The sequence below is a fragment of the Eleutherodactylus coqui genome, chromosome 6, assembly GCF_035609145.1.
Source record: "Eleutherodactylus coqui strain aEleCoq1 chromosome 6, aEleCoq1.hap1, whole genome shotgun sequence".
In the NCBI taxonomy this organism is placed as follows: Eukaryota; Metazoa; Chordata; class Amphibia; order Anura; family Eleutherodactylidae; genus Eleutherodactylus; species Eleutherodactylus coqui.
The window spans coordinates 85,895,011-85,912,038 of NC_089842.1; the positions used below are offsets into that span (position 1 = coordinate 85,895,011).

At 46.5% G+C, this 17,028-nt stretch overlaps 1 protein-coding gene across 1 annotated transcript in view; it reads left to right on the forward strand.

Moving 5' to 3' along the window:
- Positions 1-4,473: 4,473 nt before the first annotated feature.
- The window catches only part of LOC136631383 (zinc finger protein 723-like), a 43,067-nt gene continuing 30,512 nt past the window's right edge, over positions 4,474-17,028 (forward strand). The window contains exon 1 of the mRNA XM_066605662.1: positions 4,474-4,590. The gene's annotated coding sequence lies outside the window, so the exon portion shown is untranslated. The remainder of the gene's footprint in view (positions 4,591-17,028) is intronic.

Below are 17,028 nucleotides of genomic sequence, written 5' to 3' on the forward strand. Positions count from 1 at the left end.
TGCTGTTTACTGTCCATGGTGCTGAATTCTTCATGGGAGTGCTGATCACATTGTATTCAGCAGAGAACTCAAGGCAGCCCCATAGCAGAACAATAGAGCTGTATACAGAGAACAGACCACCTGCTGTTTTCTGCATACAGCTCCTGGAGGCTCATTAACATACAAATGAAGGTGATAAGCTACTAGTGGACATGTGTCCATTAGCAGCTTATGCAAAACAAACGCTCAAAACCTATCTTTTGAACGATTACACTATGTAAGACACTTTTTGTCCTTGGCAAGTGAGTGTTAATTCCTGCTTTCTTATGTCTAAAAAGTTTAGAAAATGGCCATTATACCTTCCAAAGTTTGCTTTTGTGCTCAGGAGAATGAGTTTTATATTTTGCATATCCCCGTATACGTAAGTGGGTAATACATTTTTATTATTGTAAACAGACAACATCTACATCAAAAGTAATGTTTATTTACACTTCAAAACACAGACAATATTTAGAAATGTGTGGTTTTTCTAGATCTACGATTGTACTGCACATCACTTTCCCGAATTAGTCCCCATATGTAGTCTCCCATCATGCTCTCATTGTACTGTCCTTGGTATCGATGTTCAAAGGCCATAATATCTTGGTGGAAGCGTTCACTGTGCTCCTCTGAGTATTCTCCCATGTTCCACTTGAAGTGATCCAAGTGAGCATCAAGAATATGGAGTTTTAGAGACATCCTGCAACCCATCTTGCCATAGTTCTTAACCAGAGTTTCAACCAGCTTCCCAGAGTTGTGGGCCTTGTGATTCCCAAGGAAACCTTTAACTACTTCCACAAAGCTGTTCTAAGCTGCATTTGATCAGCTGCTTTACCTGTGGTCCAATGAAAACACCAGCCTTGATTTTGGCCTGATGCTGAATCAAAAGAAGCACATCCAACTGAAGCTTCTTTACCAGAGCGATAGGCGTTAAGCTGAACGGCTCTCTTAAAACAGCGCAGCTTGGCATGTGACTCACCACAAAAGGAGCATTCATGGCGGTATCTACAATTTTGTTACCACTTACATTGGCCCTCATTAAAGCCGAAGCAGACGAAAGCCAGGCAAAGTAGTGCCAGAAGACCCGGATTTAAAATTAGATGGGAGCATTAAGTTCAACCAGGGGCCGAGACACCCCATTTAACGTTATGATAAACTGCTAAATTGTGGTGAAATAATTTGTCATACGAATTCCAAGAGAGACCGCCAAAATGATAAGCTTCTAAAATTATATCGCTATGTTGAAACAACCCGGAAGCGCTGACTTCCAGACAAAACAGCAGCCACTATACAAATGGCTTATAGTTATAGCTAATTATTAAACGATTTCACAGGAGTTCTCCTACACTCGTTCCTCTTGTCATTGACCTTCTTATCGGACTTCATCGCAAGCTCTTTTGCCGTCGGCAATAAAGATAGCAGAGCCTTGTGTGGCACAGAGTGTTAAGGCAGTGGTATGCAGTCCTACGCTCTCGCTCACGACCTGAAGGCTGCAGGTTCAATCTCCGCATTTTTCAGGTAGCCGGCTCAAGGTTGACTCAGCCTTCCATCCGTCCAAGGTCGGTAAAATAAGCACCCAGCCTGGTGGGCGGTAGTAAATTACCTGAAAGCACTGTGGAATAAGTTGGCGCTATACAAACAAGAGGTCCCTTCCCAAATTCACCTCTCCATATATTTCCTTTTAAATTCTGAGGGAGATGGAAACCGATCGGGGACAGCTCACACGTCAGCGCCTCTATCACCAACACCTGCTCCCCTCTCTAAAGTAGGTCTAACAGAAATAGGGTCCCAGGCTGGCCCGGGATCTTCATTTGACAGCCCAGAATCAGTAGGTGTACCGGATGTTAACCTAACCCCACTCCCTGCATTTCCTTGCAGCAGAAAGGGTTAATAAAACATTCTTGAAAACTGCAATATCCAGTTCACTATTACAAGGTACAGAGGAAGAAATAGCGTTGCCAGAAACTGACTCTGACCTCCGGGAATCTCACCATCCTTGGGGTCTTCACACGGTCCTTGCTGCCACAGCACTTTGGGCTTTTCTCCCTGCAATGCCGACAGAAGCGGCACCCTTCGGTGGTCCACTTTGCTTCTTGCAGGCAGTGGTGGAGAGGAGTAGTGGTGGAGAGGAGTAGTGCCTCCGTTCCTTCCTGGCTCTCTAGCACATCTAGTACAGAGGTTATCTACTTCTGGTTCTGGGTCACCAACCTCCGTGATGTCCTTGCGCTATCTGGTGTCGGCTCTGGTGCTTTCCTGCAGGGGAAGGGGGTGCGCCGCAAAGCACCACTTCAGCCATTCTTCTCCACCGGTTCTATAGCGCAGAAGATTGGCCGCCTAAGAAGGTCTTCCACCGCAGTGTGAGATGTCCGCTCTTCAATGAACATCTGGTTGCTGGGCTCCCTCTTCTCCTCTTCTTATGGGCTCCAGATCTTCCTGCCAGCCGCTGGACAGCCAATCCAGCACTGTCACCAAGCCACCTGATTCTCCAGCCACATGTTCTGGAAAGTGATCAATGATTCCTGAGCAGACCCTGAAATGACCTCTCAGTACAGGGGAGTTACACCAGCACTCTCTTAGTAGAGGGAAATCCAACAATATGAACCATTTAACACCCTGATCCAGAGGCGTAACTTAAAGCTCCTGGGCCCCATGGCAAAAACTGTAACAGGGCCCCCAACTATAATGCTTTATTCATAGTACTGGGCTCCCTATATGGAGAAGAGAGGCTCCTGGGCCCGGGTGCAACCGCATCCCCTGCATCCTCTATAGTTACGCCAGTGCCCTGATCCCATGTGGCCCCCTCCTAAATGTCCCGTTGGCCTTACAGTAGTGCCAGACACAGGGTCTCTGTAGGTCATGGATGTGTATGCACAATATTACCATGAAAGCTCTTGGGACCATGAAAATTTACTTTTTCAATAAAAACGTACGCCCTGGTGATGTCATATCTCGTCACATTGCACAAATTTCAACTGTTGGTTCCGCCTGGCCCCGCACCAACTTCATTAAGCTGAAACCACACAATGTAGCCGGTCGCACACAAAACCACATGTATCCACAGCAGCCAATAACTGCATGATTTTGGCCACCACAAGGGGGCACAGTGTTAGTCGTGCGGCCAGGTGCTCAATGTTGTCTAACCCATAGGCTGCGCTCACACAAGCCGGAAATACTGCGGAATCGCTGTTGAGATTCTGTAGTTCTTACAGCACAAGCCATGTGGAGGGGATTTTAAAAATCTTCATTACACGGCGAGGAAAATTTCTACAACAAATCTGCGATTTTGAAAAATGCTTTGGATTCTAAATTCGCAGTCCGTCTATTGATGCTGCGGAATTCAAGCCCTGAAAACAAGGGTTAAATCCCACAGCAGATCGGCAATTAAAACTTGGCCAAATCCAGAGAATTTAAGTGCAGATTTGGCCACTGCGGATTTGCCCTGAGTTTTCCATATATATATGCCACATGTGAAGGCCGGATCCACACGACTGTATTGGCGCACCTTTTTGCATGCGGAATACGCAGAAAATAGAACCCATTCATTTCAATCGGTTTGTTCACATGCGCGTATTTTCTGTGCGCATCTCGGTCGTACAAAAAAAGCGCAGTTTGCTCTGTTTTCCTGTGCATTTGCGCAGGGAAAGAGAACATATTGAACTCGTTACACTAATCGGCCATTTCGGTGGCTGAGAGCATCATTGCGTGTCTTTGCATGCGCAAAAAGCACAGTAAAAAATGCACCTGCGTGCACAAATACGCAACGCTCATTCCTTAATAGCGCAGCTCAATTGCGCACATAAAAATGCATACACCTGTGTGAACCCAGCCGGAAGATGTCCATACGGGGCGGATTTACTGCGGATTTTCACACAGACAATTCACAGCATTTATAGTAGCAGCAATTGTCAAAATCTTGTCCGCATGTTGCGGAGTATATCCAACCGAAATCCGCGCGGAAATTGATATGTAGTGTGGAATTTAATTTCGCAGCGTGTCAATTAGCTGCAGATGGTTCATCTTGCGGATTCCGACACTTCAAATCGTGGCAGTGAATTGCGTACCCAAATCCGTCCAAAAACTAAATCAATTTTGTTCCGGATTTTCTAGGTAAATCAAAAGACTGCACCAACGCTTTCCAGTTTTTTTCACATAAAAGACGTATGGCCAGTCAGTATCGAAATATGAATGCGCACAGTACCACATTTACGAAACGCAATTAAACACTATATTTCCGACCGCTGAGGAGTCACAAAATTGATATATCGGTACTTTTGTGCAGATATGTATTGGTTACATGGGTTTCAGTCATACAAAGGAGCTAAAAGCATTTCTCAAGTTTTCAAACACAAAATGTATATAATGTCAAGTTGATGCATGCCCCCTCCAAGATGGCCGCCGCGACAGGACGCTCATGTGACCTTGCGAGCTTCCTGTCTTCTGAAACGGCGACGTCATAGGCCTCGGAGATGACTCCTCCCACGTGCTGAGCATCATCTGTCTGTGCGTTTGGTTGTGATGGAAACGGCGTTCAGGCACTAACCTCTGACCCCTGAGGCTGCCCAGAGGGACGAGGTGAGGAGTGTGGTCATGTGACCAGGGTTGGCGGCTGCCATGGAAGAGGGGGGGCTGTGACGTGATGCTTGGTGGGGGGAGCTGAGGGTATACATCTGTACTGTGTTCACTTATATGGTGTATGGAGGTAGCCCACCTGCCTCCAGTCACGTGATGTCTGCACTATGGACTCCATTTCCATAGGACACCTGAGCTGCTAGCAGCGCATGGAGATGTTTTTCTCCATACACAGAAGTAGGAATTTACTGAGATCTCACCGCAGGCGCCGCACTTAAATGGCGCCCATCTTCCATTGGCCAAAGACGAAGCTGTTCCTGACGCTAACCCAAGACGTAGCATGCTCGCTGTATAGTTGTGCCCTTTATTACTGGCCGAGGGGTGGCGGCGTGGCACTACAATGCTACTATGGCAGCCATGGTAAACTGCCCTCCAAGGGGGGATTTTGCCAGGGAGGTGTAGAATAGCCCCCGCACACTAGCGTGTTGCCCATGATAATCTGCAGCGCCATCATAGAGCTGTGAGGACAGCCACACTTACGGTTTTGCACATGGATTGATTTACTGCGCAATAAATGCTCATGGCGTGTCCTGTCCTCAACACGGATGACAAGTCGGACGTACCGGTACATGTCAACGCGCTGCTTCCGCGTAAACCGGACGGCTGTCGGACCTGTGCGGAGCCTCTTGGGTGTAACTCGCGTACACGGATAGTCTGCACCCTGCCATAGACAGATAAATGCCCCTGAGCCATCTGCCGCTGAGTACTGGGCGGCTGCCATCTTGCTTCCTTGGGTACTTTTTGGGCACACTGTCCTCGGACCCCTCGTAGGCCAAGTCATACATCTTACATAGAAAAAAAATGGCAGCATGCGCTCTACTGGGTCCGATTTGTGGACGAGACTTGTCCATTTAAGTCAATGAGGGCGCAAAAAAAAAATGGGCCGCACACGGACACCATCTATGGTGTCGGTATTTCATAGATCCATTCATAAGAGACGCAAAAATGGAATTGGGGCCGTTTGATTCCGTTTTCTTCAGTTTTTATTTGCGGACATGAAAAACAGATGATCTACAGAAGTAAAACAGACATACGGCTGCAACACGGCGAGTTTGTAAAGGTCGTAGGTTATCCGCCTTCAGCCTCATGCATACGGACAACTTGTGTGAGATTTTCGGATGCGATTCACATGGGACTGCGCACATGTGCAGTGCATATTATGCCCCGCCGTCGCTAGGCGATGACGTGGATCCCGCAAGCTTTCCACACTGATGAATATAGAAGAGTCGCAGGGAGGACGGCTTCCTTTGACTTCAATGGAAGCCGTCCGCACGGAAGCCACATAGGATCGCGGGATGCTGCAATTTCTCCTCCACGAGCGGAAAATTGCAATTGATTTCCCCTCGTGTAGAGACAATCCTTTTTCTCCATAGCATGCTATGTGTGGTATGTGCTGCAGAGTTCGGAGGAGGACGCCTGCTCCGGATTCCGCAACGCAAATCCACCCGTAAGCAAAGCAGGCAGCCAAATTGTTTAAAAATTGATATTCCCGGCTAAAAGTGTGAGACAAACAGAAAATTAGATGTACAGTGGAGCACATACATGCAACTGAGGCTTACGTGTATGTATGCATGTCTTCACAACATTATCAGAACTGGAAAGACCAAAAATCTGCTTTTAAAGGGGTTGTCTGGGACTTTTACGACTTTCTTCTATTGAAGACCTACCCTCAGGAATTCGATGGGAGCTGTGCCTGCAGTACCAACCTGGGCCACTGCAATACGGACAGTGCTCTCTGCTTCCAGCGAAGTCTGCACGGAGAGCGGTGCCGAGAATCAGATGACTATGGGAGTTACAAGTGGCAGACCCCTGTCGATCATCTGAGAATAGGTCATCAATAGAAAAAGTCGGAAAAGTCCTGGACAACCCCTTTAGGCTGGGTTCTCACAGGACAGAATCCCGACGGAAATCTCGTGGTTAAAAACCGCGAGATTTCTGCCTGAAAAGCGCAGCTTCAAAACCCGTGGCACTTAGCTGTAGGTTTTGGAGTGGCTTGATCGAATGCTTTTCCATTGCACCCGGAGCTCCCATAAAGGAGAGCGCAACCACTTCTGAAAAAAAAAATTTAAATGTTGCGGCCGGAATTTCTAATGCTATTTTCGCCGCAAATCCGCCCTGTATGAACCCAGCCTTAAGCTAGAAATTTTAAAAATAAACTATAAAATGCAGGAATTCCGTACCTTTAAAACTAAGTGCACCCCTAAGCCCTCATGCACACAGGCAGATCTTTGCTGCGGAATCTGGAGCGGGCGTCCGCCTCCTGGTTCCGCAGAAGTAACCCTCCATAGCACGCTATCGAAAAATGATTCTTCATGCGCACGAGTGGAAACCAATTGCAGATAAAAAAAAAAAAAAAATCGCAGCATACTCCATTTTCCTGCGGTTCCCGCACAGATGGCTTCCATTGTGGTCAATGGAAGCTGTCCGACCCGATGGGCTGTGGATTCCGCGGAAAGAACAGGAGTTTAAAAAAAAAAAAAAAAATCTGTACTGCGCATATCCAACGGTGAGCCATGCGAACAATCGACAGTACAGAGAAACTGGAAGAAGACAGGTTGGCGCAGACCCCGGAGAAGAAGTCAACAAGTATGCAGGGTCACCCACCGCGATCACGGTCAGATTCCGGAATCCGGACCTGCCGTGTGCATGACGCCTGTATATTTCCTGATAGCAAACAACCTGCTGACTGCAGCTGTCTTGACGGCCTGCTGACAGCCATGTCCACCTTCATGTAACTTTGTGACAAACAGAATTTTTTTTTTATACATTAAATTATACATTTGCATGTCAAACTCCGAGGCAAGCAGTAAATGTAGGGCGTCCCCAGCAACAGGAGCTGCTACAAAGGGGAACAGAACGGGGGCCATGGGGGGGGCTTATGTAGTGTTTGGGACTTCATAGGTTTTCAATAAAGATCACTTTTTTCAGTTTTTATGGCTGGCTGCTGAGATCCCTCCATGCAAAAGCTGCGTTATGTTAGATTTACATACATAAACAGTCTAAAAATAATAGTGTGCAAAGTTCATCTACGGATCACAATCTACGTATCGCATTCGCCTTGCAAAATGCTGAAATTACAGTAATGTAATATTTGTCTGTCATCCACAAATATATACTTTATAGCACAAACCTGCGACCAAATTATAAATGTTATAGAGAGCACACAGCATACTGTTTATAAAAATACAACTTAAAGGGGGTTGTCTGACTTATTCAAAATTTAGTCAACTTGCTATCCATATCTATAAATGGCAAACCAGCTTCTACTCTCCTCTCCGGGCTCCCTGCTGTGTCCAGCGCTGCTGCTCTGGGTCTCCTCACTGATGTAAAGTTTACAGGCTGCAGCAGCCTCTGTACAGGACATCACAGGCTGCTCCAGCAAGTCACAGAGCTCAGCAATTGATGACTGAGCTCTGTCATTGGCTACACAGTGTTGCATTCGAGTGGTGCAAGAACACCAGGCCCAGCACAGACGCAGGGCGGTGTTCACACAGAACCGCAAAGCATAATGCTAAGAAAGACTACACCACACCAGGCTATAGGAGATGGAAGAAACTAGCCCTACTGCTCAGGAAGATGGGGAACCCATGCCTAAGAGCGGAGTTAGCATCCTGAAAAGGACGGCCCGACTATCTTATTCTGGGCCTGACTATCCCTAAAAGAATACAAGGAAGGATATACTAAATGTAGTAACGCAACTGTACAAAACACCAACACAGCGAGAGGAAAATAAACCAGCACTTTTCTGGCGGTAGTTAGCTTTCACCGAGAACAGAGGCTCTAACCAGTTCCAGCCACCACCACCTACTGAACTGACAAACAACCAAAACACTTACCAAGCATACCTGCACTCAACCAGATGGAATAGCTATAGAATGTACAAGGTATTGGTTCATTAATTGACCAAGTCACTTACGCCCACAAGCCTGCCAACAAGGGTCCTAGTTGTCTCGTGGGTCCCTACTTTCACAAGACAACTATCATGTGAAACCTGCCTGCATGAGGGGCGATTGTTCCGATAGGGACGGGCCCGCGCTGGAACCTAGGGATCTATCTCACCCTAGATGGCAAACGATCCACAGCAGGACATGACGTATCTCACACCAACATGCCAGGAATTTGCATGCAAAATAGAACTGGACTGTTCATACAATTTATCTGGCCACCTGCACAGACCCAATGAACACATCACTATACACACATGACACAGAACAAACATGCAAGCAAAACCATAGGGTGAAGGGAAACCCAGCATCCTCCAGCCAGAGGCCGTGGTATATATGAGCAGCAGACCAGGGGGGCTGGCTGGAGAAATCCACACCCAGCCAGCTCAACTAACCCCCACCTGTGAAGCTGTGCTGCTCGCAACCTGTACAACAACAGATCCCAGTAACACAACCTGACAAGCAGCCTGTGATACCCCGTACACAGGCAGCTGCAGCCTGTAAACACTACATCACAGTGGAGGCCCAGAGCGGCATTGCTGGGCACAGCGGACAGCTGGGAGAGATGAGTATAAGCTGGTTCACTTGTAGACATGGGGAGCATGTTGAACCAAAATATGAATAGGTCAGACAACCCCTATAATAATTTATACACAAAATCGCCTTCATGCAACTTTGTATCGGTGACTATAAGCAAAACTTGCATCAAAATTGAAATTTGTACTAAAATTCCTACTCTAACAGATCCCTTCTGCAGGAAAAATGTATTTTGCATAAAGCTAAGATCTGAGGAGTTCATACATGTCACAGACATCCACGTTCACAGGAGCTTGTGTCAAATAAAAAAGTGAAAAATGCATGAAACAGTTTTTCTGAATGATGGAAACCATTTTCATCTGTCAGAAAAGTATTGGATGTTCCTTTCAGGTGATAATTATTATTGCTATGACTGTAGCAGGTATTGCCAGAGAAGCCGTCAGCATATTTTATGCTAAAGCTCAAGGATGGGGAGGGTAAAATGTAAATTTTAACGATGTATGTGTTTGTTGTGAGTGTTTTTGCAACTCATTTGACACTGCAATCTGGACGTTGGTAAGCATCTGGGTAATAGCCACAATTAGGCAAACAGGAATGATTAGATGAGCAAGTTCTCATCACCAGGGAAAAAAAAGACCTCCTATGTGACATCAGAGAGTAAGTATGGTCTCTGATTGCTTAGTAGGAGTGATAACATGAATAAAAGTTCATATTGCCCTCTCCTCTGGGGATATCTACAGTTAGGGCTTATTCACACAGGCAACATTTCTGTGGAAGTTCCATCCAATTGCGATATGAACGGAACTTGTGCGGGAAAAGATCTCATTCACTTGAATGAGTTCATGCCCACAAGCGATTTTTTTTTTCTTCTTCTTTGCTGCATGGCCTATAATTGTGCAAGTGTCGCAGGAGAATAGGGCATGTAATGTGTGGGGTCCCACACACACGACAGCACATGGATGGAATGTCCGTAGGCTGTGTAATGTGAGAGGGGCACGAGAATGTTGGGCATTGCCCTTATAAATACACCCTAATACAAAGACACAGCAGGATGTGATCTGCCTCCCTGCAGCATCTGTCAGCTTCCCCGCAGCCCCTCTCTTCCTCCTTCACTAAAGTGAAAGCCATCCGAAGAAGGGAGGGCACACTTCAACTCCCTGTATATCAGGCTTTGTCCCACATATGCCTTTGATCATAGGTCTTTTTTAAAGCAAAGCGTTATGGTTTGAAAAGAAAACCAAAATTGCATCTGTAGATGGGGTGCAGGCTGAGATATAGGTAGAAAGACAGTGGGGACTAAGAGCTGCAGGTTTATGCAGCATCCACTTCAGACTGCTATATCTCAGAAGGTATTGTAGCTACAAGTCTGTTCCTGGTCTTGTTGTCAAGCCAAGAATCCAATCTCTATCTATAATACAGCTTGAGATATAGACATTTTTAGTAAGGATGTTTCTGAAACGTTCCAGGTTACTAAACTGACACTCTGCAAAGACTTGGGGAAAATGTACGTGGCAAGAAAATGGTTAATCTCATTATTTGGGATTCAGGATATCTTAAAGAAAGCCCCTTGAGAACCTGTAGGAAATACAACCCCAATTCCGAAAATGTTAGGACGCTTTGCGAAATGGAAAGAAAAGAAGAATGCAATCATTTTGAAATCTCCTACAACCGTATTTTATTCACAATAGAACATATCAGAAGGTGGGAGGGGGACATCGTTCCATTTCATTAAAAAATAACACATTTAGAAATTGATGGCAGCAACACATCTCACAAAAGTTGGGCCAGGGCCAGGTCTACCATTGTGTACCCCCCCCCCTTCTGTATACAAGAGTCTGTAAATGTCTGGGAAGTGAGGAGACCAATTGCTGGAGTTTTGGGGGAGGAATGTTGTCCCGTAGCTGATTGGCTGCAGGACCTTCTGATGATGTTGCATTAAGTAGCGGACGCCGGACATGTACGATTGCCACTGCCTCCCTTGCTCCCCTTTCCCTGCGCTTACACGTCGGTGCTCCATTATGGCATGCCTGCTCTGCCGCTGTATGTGTTGCCAGCGGCGATGCATACTGCCAGCATTGCAGTTTTGTACGGCACTGTGAGTGCACCCTCCGCCGCCGACAGCAGTTCCATTAACCAGGGGGTATTTTGGAAGGCGCCGCCCAGCTCTGTGACGGGCCCCTCAGGTGGCTACCTAACGTTAATTTTCCAGCGGGGAATTTGGAAGGGTCCGGACGCTGCACATGGACTAAATCGCGGCCGGCAGTGATGCCGAGAACTACAGTGTAGATGCTAGGGGGAAAGCAGGGATAAATGAGGCGCTGCACGCACCACTGTTACCACCTACATGCCACTGCAGGTTATCAATGTCCCCTGCAGCCGGAGGGGGATGGGGACAGCTGCGATCACCTGCAGGGGGACAGCACACTGTCACACACTGCAGATGGTAGTTGGGGAAGCAGCGAGAACGCACGCGCTGGGTACTGCTGTATCTGGATGCCACCGGACTGCAGCCAATCATCTCCTGGGGGCGTGACTTGGCTGTCAAACAGCCTAAGACTTCTCTCCACCCATCAGTTCCGGTGGCGTTAAGATACAATAATAATAATCTTTAATAATAATCTTTATCTGTATAGCGCCAACATATTCCGCAGCGCTTACAAAGACGGGGAATACAGAAAGACAAAAGTACAAAGATTACAGAACCACGGTTACATAGTAGTCAGTTGATGGAAACAATAGGGGTGCGGGTCCTGCTCCAACGAGCTTACATACTACAAGTAATGGGGTGATACAGAAGGTAAAGGGGCTGGAGATATGCACGGTATGGCAAGGTGGAGAGTGAGAGATGCTACAAGGCAAGGTGGAGAGTGAGAGATGCTACAGACAATGGTCAGACATTTAGCCATGTGATGGCAGAATTGGTATGGCTGCAAGGGCAGTTGATGGCAGCTAGCAAGGATTGCAGTCAGTAGGTCAGGGAGCATGTTATCAGGCGGAGTACAGAGGGGTTTGTTTAGGGAATGTGGTATGCCTCCCTGAAGAGGTGCGTTTTTAGAGCACGCCTGGAGTTTTTCGAGTCCTGGATTGCCCGGGTATCCTTTGGTAGTGTGTTCCAGAGGACTGGTGCTTCTCTGGAGAAGTCTTGGAGGCGGGAATGAGAAGTTCGAATTAGAGGGGCGTGCAGTCTAGTTTCGTTAGCAGAGCGGAGAGCCCGGGCTAGGTGATGGATTGAGATGAGGGAGGCAATATAGGGGGGCACTGCGCTATGGAGGGCTTTGTTGTTGAAGGTAATGAGTTTAAATTGAATTCTGTATTTAAGGGGCAGCCAGTGCAGTGACCGGCACAGGACAGAGGCGTCCGAGTAGCAGCTGGACAGGAAAATGAGCCTGGCTGCTGCATTCAGAATGGATTGGAGAGGGCAGAGTCTGATGCAGGGGAGGCCGATCAGCAACGAGTTGCAATAATCAAACTGAGAGTGGATGAGGGTAACAGTGAGCGTTTTTAGCGCGTCTTCAGTGAGAAAAGAGTGGATTCTTTCAATGTTCTTGAGGTGCAGCTGACATGTTTGGGCAAAAGATTGGATGTAGGGGGTAAATGAGATAATACCAGCTGCCCATGCTATAGGGACTAATGCAACCCCATACCATCAGAGAGGCATGCTTTTGAACTGTGCACTCATAACAAGCTGGATGGTCCCTTCTGAGTTTCTAAAAAGAATTTCAAATTTTGATTCATCTGACCACAGAACAATTTTCCATTTTGTCTTAGTCCATTTTATTTAAACATTGGCCGAGAGAAGACGCAACATTTCTAGATTGTAATGATGCATGGCTTCTTCTATGCGTGATACAGCTTTAACTTGTAGTAGATTGCATGGCACACTTTGGTCACAGACAATGATTTCTGGATGTATCCCTAAGCCCACGCAATGATTTACATTACAGAATCATGCCTGTTTTTAATGCAGTGACGCCTGAGGGCCTGTAGATCTCGAGCATCCAATACTGATCATCAACCTTGTCCCTTCCACACATTAATTTCTCCAGAGTCTCTGAATCTCTTTTGATGATCTTATGTACTGTAGATGGTGGGATATTCAAAGTCTTTGCAATCTTATGTTGAGAAACCTTTTTCTGAAACAGTTTCCCAATTTTCAGATTTGTGAACCTCTGACTATCTTTGCTTCTGGGAGACTCTGCCTCTCTAACATGCTCTTTTTATGCACTGTCAAGTGACATGGTAGAAAATTGAACCTCCAGTTGGTTTTCATTAGTACCACTTGCTTTTCTAGCCTCTTATTAACCCTGTACCAACTTTTGTGAGATGTGTTGCTGCCATCAATTTCTGAATGTTAGTTTTTTAACATGAAATGAAAAATGTCTCACTTTCACCTGCTGATATTTTCTATTGTGAATAAAATATGGATATATGGGATTTTTCCTTAATATTCATTGACGTTGTACACAGAATCCTAACTTTCTTGGAATTGGGGTTGTAAATTCTAAAAAAGTGCAGTGACATTTTATTCATGTGTCGTGTGGAATAGCTACAATGACTTGTGGGGCCAGGGTTTTTTAGGTTTGTAACATCCCGCAGCAGCCATTGGACAATGCAGTCACATGAACACCCTCCAGTTAACCAATTCACTCCCAAACTAATGGTTAGGATTCTCCACTTCCAACCATTTACCCTTCAGAGGGGTTGTCCTAATTCTTTTTTTTTTTTTTTTGTAGGAAACAGACAGTTCCATACACTGCACAGTGGCCCAGATTGGTACTGCAGGCTGAATCCCATTCACTTTAATAGGACACTGGCAGTACTAACCCCGGTCACTGTGCAATGTATGGAGCTGTCTGCTTTCTGCAGCAAAACAGCTAGAATTGGCGCAATCCCTTCAAACATTTGTGTTTTAAACAGTGTTCCCTAATGTCACAGGCATAAAGACAGCTAAAGCAGTGGTACAGTGTGAAGACCCCAACGAGCAGCACCCTTGTCATCTTGGATTCCTGGACCCCCTTTGAGTGTTGCATGGGGGGCATTGTGCCGACCCTAGACTTCACGTAAAACAAACAATCACATGTATGTATAACGTCCTGTTTAGAGATGAGCGAGCGTACTCGGAAAAGCACTACTCGCTCGAGTAATTTGCTTTATCCGAGTATCGCTGTGCTCGTCCCTGAAGATTCGGGTGCCGCTGCGGCTGACAGGTGAGTCGCAGCGGGGGAGAGCGGGCGGGAGAGAGGGAGAGAAAGATCTCCCCTCTGTTCCTCCCCGCTCTCCCCTGCAGCTCCCCGCTCCGTGCCGGCACCCGAATCTTCAGGGACGAGCACAGCGATACTCGGATAAAGCAAATTACTCGAGCGAGTAGTGCTTTTCCGAGTACGCTCGCTCATCTCTAGTCCTGTTCCTTCTCCCGTCAGCCGCTGGATCGGGCGCCGTCTCGCTTCGCTGAACGACATGACCCGTTATCAGTACAGTGATTCCTTCTAAACTGCGTGGTGAAATTCATGGACTTGCTTAAGGCCACCTCCGGAAATGTCAGACTATTCCATATGAAACACTTTGTCGCAAATACCAGGTGTATTTTCTTTTCAGAAATTGTTATTATTAATTATTCATAGGTCAGTGGCGCTGATTAAATGGCATATATTGTGGAGTTTGGTAAAAGTAGAAATGGCAAGGGTTCACAAGAGGACTCGGTGCCCAGGAAAACTGTTAGGGCTCATTCCCACGGCCGTAGGAGCCGGCTATCGTAGCGTAGGGCAGCGAATGTGCACTGTACATGACAGCGTATCTCACGCACGCGGTCATGCGCACTGCGACTAGTTTTTTTAATTCCCCACTCTATCTTATAGCACCGTTATGTATGCAATGCCGCACATACACAATGTATTACATATGGACAGCGGTGAATACGCAACTTATAGAGAACAAATAGGCCTGTAATACACAGTGAAATAGGACATAGAAATTCATAAAATTTACATAAAAATGGCGTAAAGGGCAGCTTCTTCTCGGCAAAAGGTTGGACTGTTGGCACTTGTGCCGATGCAACCCATGAAAGGAGTTATTCCTATCGCTGCAGTTCTCTACCACGAATGTCCTGGAATTTTAACGTATCCGAATCCTGGTGGAATTGGACCCAAATTTATGGTCCGTTTTTACCGCCTGACCCGGAATAGCGCAGCACGTTCATGACCGCTATTCGTATTCACATTTAGCAAGCTCCATATATTTTTGCAGAAAATTGGAGACTTGCTGTCTTCAGTGAGATGAGATTATTTCCTTACCTGGACCACACAGAATATATTGTCCTGATTTGCGCACAGAACGTGTCCTGCCTGTAGACGGGCAGTAAAACTTCTCTGCCGCGCTTGTCGTCTGCACCGTATTAGAAGCGCTGATTTATGCCCTACGCTTCCATCTGGAAATATTCTGTAAAATCAAGACCTATATCAGGCCGGCGAGACAACAAAATTTGCAAACTATAGATTTTCATTTTATGCCAACTGTATTTATCAAGATATTTTACATATAATAAAGCTTGCTGACAGTCTGTAGAGCCGGCAGTACAACGAGGCCCTGACTACTCATCAGTAAGGGGGACCTGTCAGCGCTACAATATAAATATCCGGATAAATACACTTTTATTACAGGCTTTCTGACATATGTTTAGTCAAAATGTTCCTCTGTTGTTCTTCCTGGAAATAGAGGAATGAATGGAAAACTGTGTAATGGCATTCTCCTAGTCAATGGGGCGTGTCCTCAGACATAATGGCAATGTTCAGTTAGTGCTAACAATGTGAGAATGTATATATTATTAGGGCAGAGACTCTAGATGTTACCCAGGGTGATGCCAATGAGCTAGCATGGACAGCCATTCAATTCAATGACTGCTGTGTAAAGCCGGCTTCACATGAGCGTCAGCGCATTTGCGCTTGTCTGAGACCTGCTTATTTCCATGTGCGTTGGTGTATTTTACCATAGGTCTTACCCCCGCAGGGCATGCTAATTTGCACACAACAAATGCACCCGTTGTAATGTCTAATTAGTTCCAGATGTGTTTTTTACCCAGCAGAATTACACAGTGTTTCACGCATTTTCTTGCGCATTGTGCGCATATCTGCGCAACACCCCCCCCCCTCGACCCATCTGATGCCGTCAACTACTGACTTATCTCTAACCTCCCCTTAATCTCCAAACTACTTGAACGCCTTGTCTATTCCTGCCTAACTCGCTTTCTATCTGATAACTCGCTCCTCAACCTCTTCCATTCCGTTTTTCGCCCCCTCTACTCAACTGAAACTGCCCTCACAAAAGTGTCAAACAACCTGATGACGGCCAAGTCGAGGGGCGACTACTCCCTACTAATCCTCCTTGACCTCTCAGTTGCTTTTGATACTGTTGACCATGACCTCCTCCTTGCTATGCTTCACTCCATCGGCCTTAAGGACACTGCTCTGTCCAGGTTCTCCTCCTACCTCTCTGACCGCTCTTTCAGCATCTCCAATGGCTCTATCTCCTCTCCACTTCCTCTCACTGTCAGTGTCCCCCAGGACTCGGTCCTTGGTCCCATTCTCTTCTCTATCTACACAGCCCCAATAGGAATAACCATCCGCAGATATGGTCTCAAATATCACCTCTACACTGACTACATCTAGCTATACACCTCTATGTCTGCAGCTTTCCTCCAAAACATATCCAACTGTCTGTCGGCTGTTTCTAACACTATAGCCTCCCTCTGTCTCAAGCTTAACCTCTCAAAAACTGACCTTCTCGTTTTTCCACCCTCTACCAGCCAACATCTCCTTATCAGTAGCCGGCACCACCAAAACTTCCAGACAGCACGCCACTCCCTTGGGGTCACACTGAACTCAGACCTCTCCTTCACTGCCCCACA